At 47.9% G+C, this 15,132-nt stretch overlaps 1 pseudogene; it reads right to left on the reverse strand.

The window, feature by feature from the left end:
- Positions 1–137: 137 nt before the first annotated feature.
- Positions 138–12,611, reverse strand: LOC124034916 (annotated as a pseudogene).
- Between the last annotated feature and the right edge of the window lie 2,521 nt (positions 12,612–15,132).

The following is a 15,132-nucleotide window of genomic DNA, read 5'->3' on the forward strand; positions in this document are numbered from 1 at the left end:
CGTTACACTGTAACTAAATAAATGCTGGAGGTAATTACATTTTTCTATTAATTAAAGTGCTCTAAAACATCCTATGATTTAACAACCAGATGTTAAATGCATTCACATGATGAAGCTCAGATTATGTATTTGTCTATTTACAAATAATCAGATATTGTGCCTTTGTGAAGTCCTTCCCAGTTGAAACATTCAAATCACCTGAAAGAAAGAACAAGATAACAAACCTGCTGCTACATAGATGACAGTGCCACAGTCTGATGTTTCCATCTTTTTTAAAACTAGGCAAATCAGTTGAGAACAAACTCATATTTACAATGAATACCTACCACAGCCAAACCCAGACGACGCTGGACCAATTGTGCTCCTCCCTATGGGACTCCCAATCACAGCCAGATGTGATGCAGCTAGGATTTGAACCAGGGACTGCAGTGATGTCTCTTGCACTGAAATGTAGTGCCTTAGACCGCTGCACCACTCAGGAACCCAATTCAGCCATCTTACTTGTGCTTCTTGTTGTCCTTGGACCCATTTCTATGATTCCCAAGTCTCTACGGGGTTGTTCCCGAGAGGCCTGGAAAGAGAGACATCATGACACACAACAGTATGCAGTCATTGTTATATGGCTTAGCTGTGTTACACCTGCAGAGCTTCTTGGTCAGATTTGAGGCACTCTTACTGATGGTTTTAGGGAATTCAACCAGATCAATCCCACGGATGGTAGCTGTGAACGTATTCATAGGATCAGGGCAACAGAATGGGAGACTGGAAAGGTAAAGATTGAGAGGGGACATGAAGTAGAATGACTTAGAGATGACAGAGAACAAAACATGTGAAATAGACTATAGACTATTTAATAATATTACCTTCCACTCAGCAGCTCAAATACGAAGACGACCAGAGACCAGAGATCTACAGATACACTGTGGCCCTTGTTTAGGATTATCTCAGGGGCAACATAGCCAGGTGTGCCACAGAACGTCCACGTTTTCTTACCCAAGCCCACTTTCTTAGCAGAACCATGCCCCACCTGTAACGACTCTCCTCTTCATCTGATGATGATGAATAGGAATCATCGGACCAACACCCAGCGTGGTTCATCGTAAATTTAATTAAATGAACTGAACACTGAATGACAAAAACAACAAAAGAGAATGAACGAGACCAAAACTGTTCTGTCTGGTACAGAATATAAAGACAGGAAACAACTACCCACAAACACAGGTGGGAACAGGCTACCTAAGTATGGTTCTCAATCAGAGACAACGATAGACAGCTGCCTCTGATTGGGAACCATACCAGGCCAAACACATAGAAGTACAAAACATAGAATGCCCACCCCAACTCACGCCCTGCACAAACCAAAATAGAGACATAAAAAAGGAACTCAGGTTAGGACCCCACCCCCCCAAAGGTGCAGACTCTGGCCGCAAAACCTGAACCAATAGGGGAAGGTCTGGGTGGGCATTTCACCGCGGTGGCGGCTCTGGTGCGGGACGTAGACCCCACTCCACCTTAGTCTTGGCCCACTTAGGTGGCGCCCCTGGAGTGGCGACCCTCGGACTGGTGGGAGACTCTGGCGGCGCCGGACAGGCGGGCGGCTCTGGCGGCTCCGGAGTGACGGGCTGCTCTGGCGGTTCCGGACAGATGGGCGGCTCTGGCGGCACCGGACAGACGGGTTTCGTCAAGCCTACCAGCGTTTTTCCCTCTGTGTCTGTCTCTCGATTATTCCTGTTTTCTAGTTTTTCCGGTTTTGACCTTTTCTGCCTGCCCTGACCCTGAGCCTGCCTGCCATCCTGTACCTTTGCCCCACCTATCTGGATTACTGACCTCTGACTACCCTGAGCCTGCCTGCCGTCCTGTACCCTTTGCCCCACCGTTCTGGATTACTGACCCCTGCCTGCCCTTGACCTGTCTATTGCATGCCCCTGTTGGATTAATAAATGGTTATTCATTCAAAGTTGTCTGCATCTGGGACTTACCTGAAACGTGATAAATATGGATTTTCGGTATCTCAATGGATCTATAACATAGATATTCCAACGTGAAACAGTTCTATGTATGATAATATAACTGTAACCTTTGGACGTACTGTATTTGTTTGTGTAACCATGTACGAAATTGACAATTACTATATTATTATAAGGATGCCCACTTTATTCATCTTTTGTGGATTAAAAATGCATCAGATGGAGCTGTAGTTTAAGTTACCACTTTGGCTTATCCACACTGGTCCAGAACTACATTTTCAGGCTTCAGGTCCCTGTAGATGATATTGTTGTGGTGCAAGAAGATGAGGGCCTCAACAACACAGGCAGTGTAAAAACATGTGCTTCTGTCATCAAACGAGCCTCTGAAATGTAGAAGCAAGAGCACAATAGTGATCAGAAAGTTTCATGGGATATTCCGATGTTGTCCCCTAGGAGAAGTATTCAAATCCTATCAATTCAGTTATAAAATCCATACTGTAAAATATACAAACATAATATGAAAACAGTACTGCCGTACCTGTTATTCAGTAGACTCCAGAGCTCACCACATAGACAAGCTTCGGCCAGCATGTACAAGCACTTCGCATCTTCGAAGGTACGGTGTAGCCTAGCAGTGGCAAAGAAGACACAGGTATTGTCCAGTTGATAAGCATATAGTGAGTTCACCAGTCTTAAATAAGGGCAGGGATTCAATCCAATCGTAGGTTATAGACATTGTGGTTTTGTCACGGTCTTCTTCCTCTTCATCTGAAGAGTATGGTTCTCAATCAGAGGCAGGTGTCATTAGTTGTCTCTGATTGAGAATCATACTTAGGTAGCCTGGGTTGCACTGTTTGTTTGTGGGTGATTGTCTATGTTAGTGGCTTGTGTCAGCACAGGTCTCATTTGTAGCTTCACGGTCGTCATTGGTTTATTGTTTTTGTTACTCTTTTGTATAGTGTTGCAGTGTTCAGTGTTCTCTTTATTAAAATTCACTATGAACACATACCATGCCGCATTTTGGTCCTCTGATCCTTCTCGCCTCTCCTCTTCAGATGAAGAGGAGGAACACCGTGACAGAATCACCCACCAACCAAGGACCAAGCGGCGTGGTAAAAGACAGCGACGACAGCAGCAGCAGCAACAACAGCGGCCAGCATCACAGGACTCCTGGACATGGGAGGAGATACTGAACGGAGAGGGACCCTGGGCACAGGCTGGGGAATATCTCCGCCCCAAAGCAGAGCTGGAGGCAGCAAAAGCTGAGCGGCGGCGATATGAGGAGGCAGCATGGCAGTGCGACAGGTACGAGATGCAGACCCAATTTTTTTAGGGGGGGCACACGAGGTGTGGAGCTAAGCCAGGTAGCAGACCTGAGCTCACTCCTCGTGCTTATTATAAGCAGCGCGTTACTGGTCAGGCACCGTGTTATGCGGTTAAGCGCACGGTGTCGCCAGTACGTGTCCATAGCCCGGTGCGCTATAGGGCAGCCCCCCGAGAGTGTCATGCGAGTGTGGGCATCGAGCCAGGGCGTATGGTGCCTGCTTAGCGGGTCTGGTCGCAGGTATGCAGTTTTGGTCCAGGGTATCCTGTGCCGGCTCTGCGTGCTGTGTCTCCGGGGCGCTGGGAGGGTGCAGTGCGTCCTCTGCTTGCTCTCCGCTCGTGCCGGGCAAATGTGGGAGTGGAGCCTAAGGGAGAGGTGCGCCAGAGCCCCCGCTCCTCTGTCCCGAGCTGCCCCTCTGTCCCAAGCTGCCCCTCTGTCCATTGAGAAGAGTTGCCATGGTTAGGAGGCCACGGAGGCGGACAATGAGGCGGACTAAGACAATGGTAAAGTGGGGTCCTCGTCCCGCGCCAGAGCCGCCACCGCGGACAGACGCCCACCCAGACCCTCCCCTATAGGTTAAGGTTTTGCGGCCTTTGGGGGGGTGGGGGGGGTACTGTCACGTTCTGACATTTATTTCCTTTGTTTTGTATTTATGTAGTATGGTCAGGGCGTGAGTTGGGTAGGCAGTCTATGTTTGATTTTCTATGATTTGAGATTATTCTTTAAAAGTGCCTTCCTCACCATCTTAAATAGGCATGTCCAATTAAAAAATGTAGAACCAGGAATAGATATAGCCCTTGGTTCACTTCAGACCTGTCTGCCCTTGACCAGCACAAAAACATCCTGTGGCATTCTGCATTAGCATCGAATAGCCCCCGTGATATGCAACTTTTCTGGGAAGTTAGGAACCAATATACACAAGCAGTTAGGAAAGCCATGGCTAGCTTTTTTAAACAGAAATTTGCATCCGGCAGAACAAACTCAAAAAAGGTTCTGGGACACTGTAAAGTCCATAGAGAATAAGAGCACCTCCTCCCAGCTACTCACTGCTCTGAGGCTAGGAAACACTGTTACAACCGACAAATCCACTATAATTGAGAATTTCAATAAGCATTTCTCTACGGCTGGCCATGCTTTCCACCTGGCTAGCCCTACCCCAGTCAACTGCCCGGCACCCTCCACAACAACCCGCCCAAGCCCCCACCATTTCTCCACCCATATCCAGATAGCTGATGTTCTGAAAGAGCTGCAAAATCTGGACCCCTAGAAATCAGCCGGGCTAGACAATCTGGACCCTCTCTTTCTAAAATTATCTGCCGAAATTGTTGCAACCCCTATTACTAGCCTGTCGTATCGTCTGAGATTCCCAAAGATTGGAAAGCTGCCGCGGTCATCCCCCTCTTCAAAGGGGGATACACTCTAGACCCAAACTGCTACAGACCTAAATCTATCCTACCCTGTCTTTATAAGGTCTGTATTCATCGACCTGGCCAAGGCTTTCGACTCTGTCAATCACCACATTCTTATTGGCAGACTCAACAGCCTTGGTTTCTCAAATGATTGCCTTGCCTGGTTCACCAACTACTTCTCTGATAGAGCTCAGTGTGTCAAATCGGAGGGCCTGTTGTCCGGACCTCTGGCAGTCTCTATGGGGGTGCCACAGGGTTCAATTCTCGGACCGACTCTCTTCTCTGTATACATCAATGATGTCGCTCTTGCTGCTGGTGATTCTCTGATCCACCTCTACGCAGACATGACCATTCTGTATACTTCTGGCCCTTCTTTGGACACTGTGTTAACTAACCTCCAGACGAGCTTCAATGCCATACAACTCTCCTTCCGTGGCCTCCAACTGCTCTTAAATGCAAATAAAACTAAATGCATGCTATTCAACCGATCATTGCCCGCACCTGCCCGCCCATCCAGCATCACTACTCTGGACGGCTCTGACTTAGAATACGTGGATAACTACAAATACCTAGGTGTCTGGCTAGACTGTAAACTCTCCTTCTAGACTCACATTAACCCCTTAAGACTCTAGGGGCAGTATTTCATTTTTGGATAAAAAGACGTGCCCGTTTTTAGCGCAATATTTTGTCACGAAAAGATGCTCGACTATGCTTGGAATTTATAGTTTTGGAAAGAAGACACTCTGACGTTTCCAGAACTGCAAAGATTTTCACTGTGAGTGCCTTAGAACAAAACCTACAGGCAAAACCAAGATGTTTGAGCGACCAGGAAATCAACAGGATTTCTGATGGCACGTTTTCCATGATCGCCTTATATGGCTGTGAATGCGACAGGAATGAACGGACACTTTCTATCGTTTCCCCAAGGTGTCTGCAGCATTGTGACGTATTTGTAGGCATATCACTGGAAGATTGACCATAAGAGACTACATTTACCAGGGGTCCCGCACGGTGTCTGTGTGGAAATTGGTGCGCAAAAGTCACCTACCAGTATTTTTCCATCCGAATCTGAGAACAATGCAAGCTTCCAGGAATGGCATTTCAATGAAGAGATATATGACAAAACACCTTGAGGATTGATTCAAACAACGTTTTCCATGTTTCAGTCGATATTATGGAGTTAATTCGGAAAAAAGTTCGACGTGTAGGTGACTGAATTTTCGGTTAGTTTCGGTAGCCAAATGCATAGTAACAAAATGGAACGTTGTGTCCTACACAAGCATCTTTCAGGAAAAACTGGACATCTGCTATGTAACTGAGAGTCTCCTCATTGAAACATCTGAAGTTCTTGAGGCTATGATTACGCGACCGAATGCGGTGTGGGTCGGCCTAAGAGGTTAAGCATCTCCAATCAAAAATGAAATCTAGAATCGGCTTCCTATTTCGCAACAAAGCTTCCTTCACTCATGCTGCCAAACATACCCTCGTAAAACTGACCATCCTACCGATCCTTGACTTCGGCGATGTCATCTATAAAATAGCCTCCAATACTCTACTCAGCAAACTGGATGTAGTCTATCACAGTGCCATCCGTTTTTCCACCAAAGCCCCACACACTACTCACCACTGCGACCTATACGCTCTCGTTGCCTGGCCCTCACTGTCATGTTTTGTCTTATATTGTCTTGTCATTTTGCTTTCCCTTCTGTTCGTTTTCCCCCTGCTGGTCTTATTAGGTTCGTTCCCTTTTTTCTCTCTCCCTCCCTCTCTCTCTTCTCTCTATCGTTCCGTTCCTGCTCCCAGCTGTTCCTATTCCCCTATTCAATCATCTAGTCTTTTCACACCTGTTCCTTATCTTGCCCTCTGATTAGAGTCCCTATTTCTCCCCTTGTTTTCCGTTTCTGTCCTGTCGGATCCTTGTATATTGTTCGCCGTGCTGTGTCTTTGTCTCGCCCTGTCGTGTCTTGTTTCCCTCAGATGCTGCGTGTGAGCAGGTGTCTGAGTCTGCTACGGTCGGTGCCTTCCCGAGGCAACCTACAGTTAATGGTCGAGTCTCCAGTCTGTCCTCGTCACTAAGAGTGGAATTAAGTTTTTTATGTTTTGTTTTCTGCTCTGATTGTCCAGGAGTATTGCCTATTTCCTTTACTGGAATAAAGACTCTGTTTTCGCCAAGTCGCTTTTGGGTCCTCATTCACCTGCATAACAGAAGGATCCGACCAAGAATGGACCCAGCGACTACAGATTCTCGTAACACTGCCGTCGAGATCCAAGGAGCCATGCTCGGCAGACACGAGCAGGAATTGTCTGCTGCTCGTCATGCCGTTGAGAACCTGGCCACTCAGGTTTCCGACCTCTCTGGACAGTTCCAGAGTCTTCGTCTCGTGCCACCTGCTACTTCCTGGTCTGCCGAGCCTCCGGAACCTAGGGTTAATAACCCACCTTGTTACTCCGGGCAGCCCACTGAGTGCCGCTCCTTTCTCACCCAGTGTGATATTGTGTTCTCTCTCCAACCCAACACATATTCTAGAGAGAGAGCTCGGGTTGCTTACGTCATATCACTCCTTACTGGCCGGGCTCGAGAGTGGGGCACAGCTATCTGGGAGGCAAGGGCTGTTTGTTCTAACAATTACCTGAACTTTAAAGAGGAGATGATTCGGGTTTTTGATCGTTCAGTTTTTGGTAGGGAGGCTTCTAGGGCCCTGGCTTCCCTATGTCAAGGTGATCGATCCATAACGGATTACTCTATAGAGTTTCGCACTCTTGCTGCCTCTAGTGACTGGAACGAGCCGGCACTGCTCGCTCGTTTTCTGGAGGGACTCCACACAGAGGTTAAAGATGAGATTCTCTCCCGGGAGGTTCCTTCCAGTGTGGACTCTTTGATTGCACTCGCCATCCGCATAGAACGACGGGTAGATCTTCGTCACCAAGCTCGTGGAAGAGAGCTCGCGTTAACGGTGTTTCCCCTCTCCGCATCGCAACCATCTCCCTCCTCTGGCTCAGAGACTGAGTCCATGCAGCTGGGAGGTATTCGCATCTCGACTAAGGAGAGGGAACGGAGGATCACCAACCGCCTGTGCCTCTATTGCGGACTTGCTGGACATTTTGTCAATTCATGTCCAGTAAAAGCCAGAGCTCATCAGTAAGCGGAGGGCTACTGGTGAGCGCTACTACTCAGGTCTCTCCATCAAGATCCTGTACTACTATGTCGGTCCATCTACGCTGGACCGGTTCGGGTGCTACATGCAGTGCCTTGATAGACTCTGGGGCTGAGGGTTGTTTTATGGACGAAGCATGGGCTCGGAAACATGACATTCCTCTCAGACAGTTAGGGAAGCCTACGCCCATGTTCGCCTTAGATGGTAGTCATCTCCCCAGTATCAGATATGAGACACTACCTTTAACCCTCACAGTATCTGGTAACCACAGTGAGACCATTTCCTTTTTGATTTTTCGTTCACCTTTTACACCTGTTGTTTTGGGTCATCCCTGGCTAGTATGTCATAATCCTTCTATTAATTGGTCTAGTAATTCTATCCTATCCTGGAACGTTTCTTGTCATGTGTGTTTAATGTCTGCTATCCCTCCCGTTTCTTCTGTCCCCACTTCTCAGGAGGAACCTGGCGATTTGACAGGAGTGCCGGAGGAATATCATGATCTGCGCACGGTCTTCAGTCGGTCCAGAGCCAACTCCCTTCCTCCTCACCGGTCGTATGATTGTAGTATTGATCTCCTTCCGGGGACCACTCCTCCTCGGGGTAGACTATACTCTCTGTCGGCTCCCGAACGTAAGGCTCTCGAGGATTATTTGTCTGTGTCTCTTGACGCCGGCACCGTAGTGCCTTCTTCCTCCCCTGCCGGGGCGGGGGGTTTTTTTGTTAAGAAGAAAGGCGGTACTCTGCGCCCCTGCGTGGATTATCGAGGGCTGAATGACATAACGGTTAAGAATCGTTATCCGCTTCCCCTTATGTCATCAGCCTTCGAGATTCTGCAGGGAGCCAGGTTCTTTACTAAGTTGGACCTTCGTAACGCTTACCATCTCGTGCGCATCAGAGAGGGGGACGAGTGGAAAACGGCGTTTAACACTCCGTTAGGGCATTTTGAGTACCGGGTTCTGCCGTTTGGTCTCGCTAATGCGCCAGCTGTTTTTCAGGCATTAGTTAATGATGTTCTGAGAGACATGCTGAACATCTTTGTTTTTGTCTACCTTGACGATATCCTGATTTTTTCACCGTCACTCGATATTCATGTTCAGCACGTTCGACGTGTACTCCAGCGCCTTTTAGAGAATTCTCTACGTGAAGGCTGAGAAGTGCTCTTTTCATGTCTCCTCCGTCACTTTTCTCGGTTCTGTTATTTCCGCTGAAGGAATTCAGATGGATCCCGCTAAGGTCCAGGCTGTCAGTGATTGGCCCGTTCCAAGGTCACGTGTCGAGTTGCAGCGCTTTCTAGGTTTCGCTAATTTCTATCGGCGTTTCATTCGTAACTTCGGTCAAGTTGCTGCCCCTCTCACAGCTCTTACTTCTGTCAAGACGTGTTTTAAGTGGTCCGGTTCCGCCCAGGGAGCTTTTGATCTTCTCAAGAAACGTTTTACGTCCGCTCCTATCCTCGTTACTCCTGACGTCACTAAACAATTCATTGTCGAGGTTGACGCTTCAGAGGTAGGCGTGGGAGCCATTCTATCCCAGCGCTTCCAGTCTGACGATAAGGTTCATCCTTGCGCTTATTTTTCTCATCGCCTGTCGCCATCGGAACGCAACTATGATGTGGGTAACCGCGAACTGCTCGCCATCCGCTTAGCCCTAGGCGAATGGCGACAGTGGTTGGAGGGGGCGACCGTTCCTTTTGTCGTTTGGACAGACCATAAGAACCTTGAGTACATCCGTTCTGCCAAACGACTTAATGCACGTCAAGCTCGTTGGGCGTTGTTTTTCGCTCGTTTCGAGTTTGTGATTTCTTACCGTCCGGGTAGTAAGAACACCAAGCCTGATGCCTTATCCCGTCTCTTTAGTTCTTCTGTGGCTTCTACTGATCCCGAGGGGATTCTTCCTTATGGGCGTGTTGTCGGGTTGACAGTCTGGGGAATTGAAAGACAGGTTAAGCAAGCACTCACGCACACTGCGTCGCCGCGCGCTTGTCCTAGTAACCTTCTTTTCGTTCCTGTTTCTACTCGTCTGGCTGTTCTTCAGTGGGCTCACTCTGCCAAGTTAGCTGGTCATCCCGGCGTTCGAGGTACTCTTGCTTCTATTCGCCAGCGCTTTTGGTGGCCTACTCAGGAGCGTGACACGCGCCGTTTCATGGCTGCTTGTTCGGACTGCGCGCAGACTAAGTCAGGTAACTCTCCTCCTGCCGGTCGTCTCAGACCGCTCCCCATTCCTTCTCGACCATGGTCTCACATCGCCTTAGACTTCATTACCGGTCTGCCTTTGTCTGCGGGGAAGACTGTGATTCTTACGGTTGTCGATAGGTTCTCTAAGGCGGCACATTTCATTCCCCTCGCTAAGCTTCCTTCCGCTAAGGAGACGGCACAAATCATCATCGAGAATGTGTTCAGAATTCATGGCCTCCCGTTAGACGCCGTTTCAGACAGAGGTCCGCAATTCACGTCACAGTTTTGGAGGGAGTTCTGTCGTTTGATTGGTGCGTCCGTCAGTCTCTCTTCCGGGTTTCATCCCCAGTCTAACGGTCAAGCAGAAAGGGCCAATCAGACGATTGGTCGCATACTACGCAGCCTTTCTTTTAGAAACCCTGCGTCTTGGGCAGAACAACTCCCCTGGGCAGAATACGCTCACAACTCACTTCCTTCGTCTGCTACCGGGTTATCTCCGTTTCAGAGTAGTCTGGGTTACCAGCCTCCTCTGTTCTCATCCCAGCTTGCCGAGTCCAGCGTTCCCTCCGCTCAAGCGTTTGTCCAACGTTGTGAGCGCACCTGGAGGAGGGTGAGGTCTGCACTTTGCCGTTACAGGGCACAGACTGTGAGAGCCGCCAATAAACGTAGGATTAAGAGTCCTAGGTATTGTTGCGGCCAGAGAGTGTGGCTTTCCACTCGTAACCTTCCCCTTACGACAGCTTCTCGTAAGTTGACTCCGCGGTTCATTGGTCCGTTCGGTGTCTCCCAGGTCGTCAATCCTGTCGCTGTGCGACTGCTTCTTCCGCGACATCTTCGTCGCGTCCATCCTGTCTTCCATGTCTCCTGTGTCAAGCCCTTTCTTCGCACCCCGTTCGTCTTCCCTCCCCCCTGTCCTTGTCGAGAGCGCACCTATTTACAAGGTACGTAGGATCATGGACATGCGTTCTCGGGGACGGGGTCACCAATACTTAGTGGATTGGGAGGGTTACGGTCCTGAGGAGAGGAGTTGGGTTCCGTCTCGGGACGTGCTGGACCGTTCGCTGATTGATGATTTCCTCCGTTGCCGCCAGGATTCCTCCTCGAGTGCGCCAGGAGGCGCTCGGTGAGTGGGGGGGGTACTGTCATGTTTTGTCTTATATTGTCTTGTCATTTTGCTTTCCCTTCTGTTCGTTTTCCCCCTGCTGGTCTTATTAGGTTCGTTCCCTTTTTTCTCTCTCCCTCCCTCTCTCTCTTCTCTCTATCGTTCCGTTCCTGCTCCCAGCTGTTCCAGTTCTTCCTATTCCCCTACTCAATCATCTAGTCTTTTCACACCTGTTCCTTATCTTGCCCTCTGATTAGAGTCCCTATTTCTCCCCTTGTTTTCCGTTTCTGTCCTGTCGGATCCTTGTATATTGTTCGCCGTGCTGTGTCTTTGTCTCGCCCTGTCGTGTCTTGTTTCCCTCAGATGCTGCGTGTGAGCAGGTGTCTGAGTCTGCTACGGTCGGTGCCTTCCCGAGGCAACCTACAGTTAATGGTCGAGTCTCCAGTCTGTCCTCGTCACTACGAGTGGAATTAAGTTTTTTATGTTTTGTTTTCTGCTCTGATTGTCCAGGAGTATTGCCTATTTCCTTTACTGGAATAAAGACTCTGTTATCGCCAAGTCGCTTTTGGGTCCTCATTCACCTGCATAACACTCGCTTCATACTCGTCGCCAAACACACTGGCTACAAGTTATCTACAAGTATCTGCTAGGTAAAGCCCCGCCCTATCTCAGCTCTCTGGTCACCATAGCAGCACCCACTTGTAGCACGCGCTCCAGCAGGTATATCTCACTGGTCACCCCCAAAGCCAATTCCTCCTTTGGTCGTATTTCCTTTCAGTTCTCTGCTGCTACTGACTGGAACGAACTACAAAAAAAATCACTGAAGCTGGAGATTCCCATCTTCCTCACTAGCTTTAAGAACCAGCTGTCAGAGCAGCTCACAGAGTAGCTCACAGATCACTGCACCTGTTCATAGCCCATCTATCTACCTCATCCCCATACTGTATTTATTTATTTAGCTTATTTTGCACCACAGTATCTCTACTTGCACATCCATCATTTGCACATCTACCATTCCCATTTGCACATCTACCATTCCCGTGTGTTGCCATATTGTAATTACTTCGCCACCATGGCCTATTTATTGCCTTAACTCCCTTATTTGACCTAATTTGCACTCACTGTATATAGACTTTGTTTTCTTTTTTCTACTGTATTATTGACTGTATGTTTTGTTCATTCCATGTGTAACTCTGTGTTGTTGTATGTGTCGAACTGCTATGCTTTATCTTGGCCAGGTCACAGTTGCAAATGAGAACTTGTTCTCAACTGGCTTACCTGGTTAAATAAAGGTGAATAAATAAATACAAAAATAAACCGCGATCATATTGAGGTATGTTAGGCTGATGGGTGCATACCTGAGGCTGGTGGGTGCATACCTGACAATGAATGGACTATGTGCTACCATGAGGATGTGTCTTTCCCTGAGGATGTGCTCCTGTTGACCAGTGCTAAGGATCTGATGCTTCCTCAACACCCGCATGGTGAAAAGGCAGTTAATGTTGGTCCTAAGCTGTACCTGAGAAAAGTATACAAACATCAACTACAATGCCAACATGTGGGCCTATCCATTAAAATACATGTTGGAAACTAGACAAAAACAATGCAATGGGATTTACTGACACATTTGTAAGCATGACCCACTACTTCCTACCAACTCACCAGCTTAGAATGACCGATTTCCCCCTCTACTAGATGCATATGACCTGGAAATCCTGAAGAAACACAGTGAAGAGGAGAGCTGCATCTTCCTCTGACCAGCTGACATGGAAAAGAAGAGTTACCCATGTTGCTTTACTGGTTCTAAATAAAGGTTAAATTCATCGGAATGATTCATTTGGATCATGGCTCATTACAATACAAACAGAGAGATAGAGAAACAAAACATATTATAAGCCTCATGATAAGACATAATAAAGGTTAAATTCATCGGAATGGTTCATTTGGATCATGGCTCATTACAATACAAACAGAGAGATAGAAAAACAAAACATATTATAAGCCTCATGATAAGACATAATAAAGGTTCATACATGCTTATAACAAGCACTAACACAATATACAGTGCATTCGGCTAGTATTCAGACCCTTTCCCCTTTTCCACATTATGTTATGTTATAGCCTTATTCTAAAAATGATTAAACCAATTGTTTTCCCCACCAATCTACACACAATACCCCATAATGACAAAGCGAAAACAGTTTTTTTAGCCATTTTTGCACCTAAAAAAATAAAATGAAATACCTTATTTACATAAGTATACAGACCCTTTGCTATGAAACTCGACTCGAAATTGAGCTCGGGTGCATCCTGTTTCATTGATCATCCTTGAGATGTTTCTACAACTTAGAGTCCACCTGTGGTAAATTGATTGGACATGATTTGGAAAAGACACACACCTACCTATATAAGGTCCCACAGTTGACAGGGCATATCAGAGCAAAAACCAAGCCATGAGATCAAAGGAATTGTCCACAGAGCACCGAGACAGGATTGTGTCTAGGGACAGATCTGGGGAAGGGTACCAAAACATTTCTGCAGCAATGAAGGTCCTCAAGAACACAGCGGTCTCCATCAATTTTAAATGGAAGAAGTTTGGAACCACCAAGAGTCTTCCTAGAGCTGGCCGCCTGGCCAAACTGAGCAACCGGGGGAGAAAGGCATTGGTCAGGGAGGTGACCAAGAACCCGATGGTGACTCTGACAGAGCTTCATAGTTCCTCTGTGGAGGTGGGAGACAGACGGAAGCCGCTCCTTAGTAAAAGGCACATCACATCCCGCTTGGAGTTTGCCAAAGGACACCTTAATATTATCAGACCATGATAAACAAGATTCTCTGGTCTGATGAAATCAAGATTGAACTCTTTGACCTACCTATAAGCAAAGCGTCACACCTGAAGGAAACCTGGCACCACCCCTACAGTGAAGCATGGTGGTGGCAGCATCATGCTTTGGGGATGTTTTACAGCGTCAGGGACTGGGAGACTAGTCAGGATCGAAAGAAAGATACAGAGAGATCCTTGATTAAAACATGCTCAGACTGGGGCTAAGGTTCACCTTCCAACACTACAATGACCCTAAGCACACAGCCAAGACAATGCAGGAGTGGCTTCAGGACAAGTCTCTGAATGTCCTTGAGTGGCCTGGCCGGAGCCCGGGCTTGAACCCAATCTAACATCTCTGGAGAGACCTAAAAAAAGCTGTGCAGCGACCCTTCCCATCCAACCTGACAAAGCTTGAGAGGATCTGCAGAGAAGAATGGGAGTGTCATACCCAAGAAGACTTAAGGCTGTAATCGCTGCCAAAGGTGCCTCAACAAAGTACTGAGTAAAGGGTCTGAGTAAACTCCCCATAGCACTCACGTCAGTAGCCATGAAGTGCTTTGAAAGGCTGGTCATGGCTCATATCAACACCATCATGCCAGAAACACTAGACCCACTCCAATCCGCATACCGCCCCAACAGATCCACAGATGACGTAATCTCAATCGCACTCCATACTGCCTGACAAAAGGAACATCTATGTGAGACTGCTGTTCATTGACTACAGCTCAGCGTTCAACACCATAGTGCCCACAATATTCATCACTAAGCTAAGGACCCTGGGACTAGACACCTTCCTCTGCAACTGGATCCTGGACTTCCTGACGGGCCGCCCCCAGGTGGTAAGGGTAGGCAATAACACGTCTGCCATGCTGATCCTCAACACTGGGGCCCCTCAGGGGTGCATGCTCAGTCCCCTCCTTTACTCCCTGTTCACCCATGAGTGCGTGGCGAAACACAACTCCAACACCATCATTAAGTTTGCTGACGACACAACAGTGGTAGGCCTGATCCCTGACAACGATGAGACAGCCTGTATGAAGGAGGAAAGAGATCTGGTAGTGTGGTGCCAGGACAACAATCTCTCCCTCAATGTGAGCAAGACAAAGGTGCTGATTGTGGACTACAGGAAAAGGCGGGCCGAACAGCCCCCCATTAACATGACGAGCCTGTTGTGGAGTGG

The sequence above is a fragment of the Oncorhynchus gorbuscha genome, linkage group LG05, assembly GCF_021184085.1.
Source record: "Oncorhynchus gorbuscha isolate QuinsamMale2020 ecotype Even-year linkage group LG05, OgorEven_v1.0, whole genome shotgun sequence".
In the NCBI taxonomy this organism is placed as follows: Eukaryota; Metazoa; Chordata; class Actinopteri; order Salmoniformes; family Salmonidae; genus Oncorhynchus; species Oncorhynchus gorbuscha.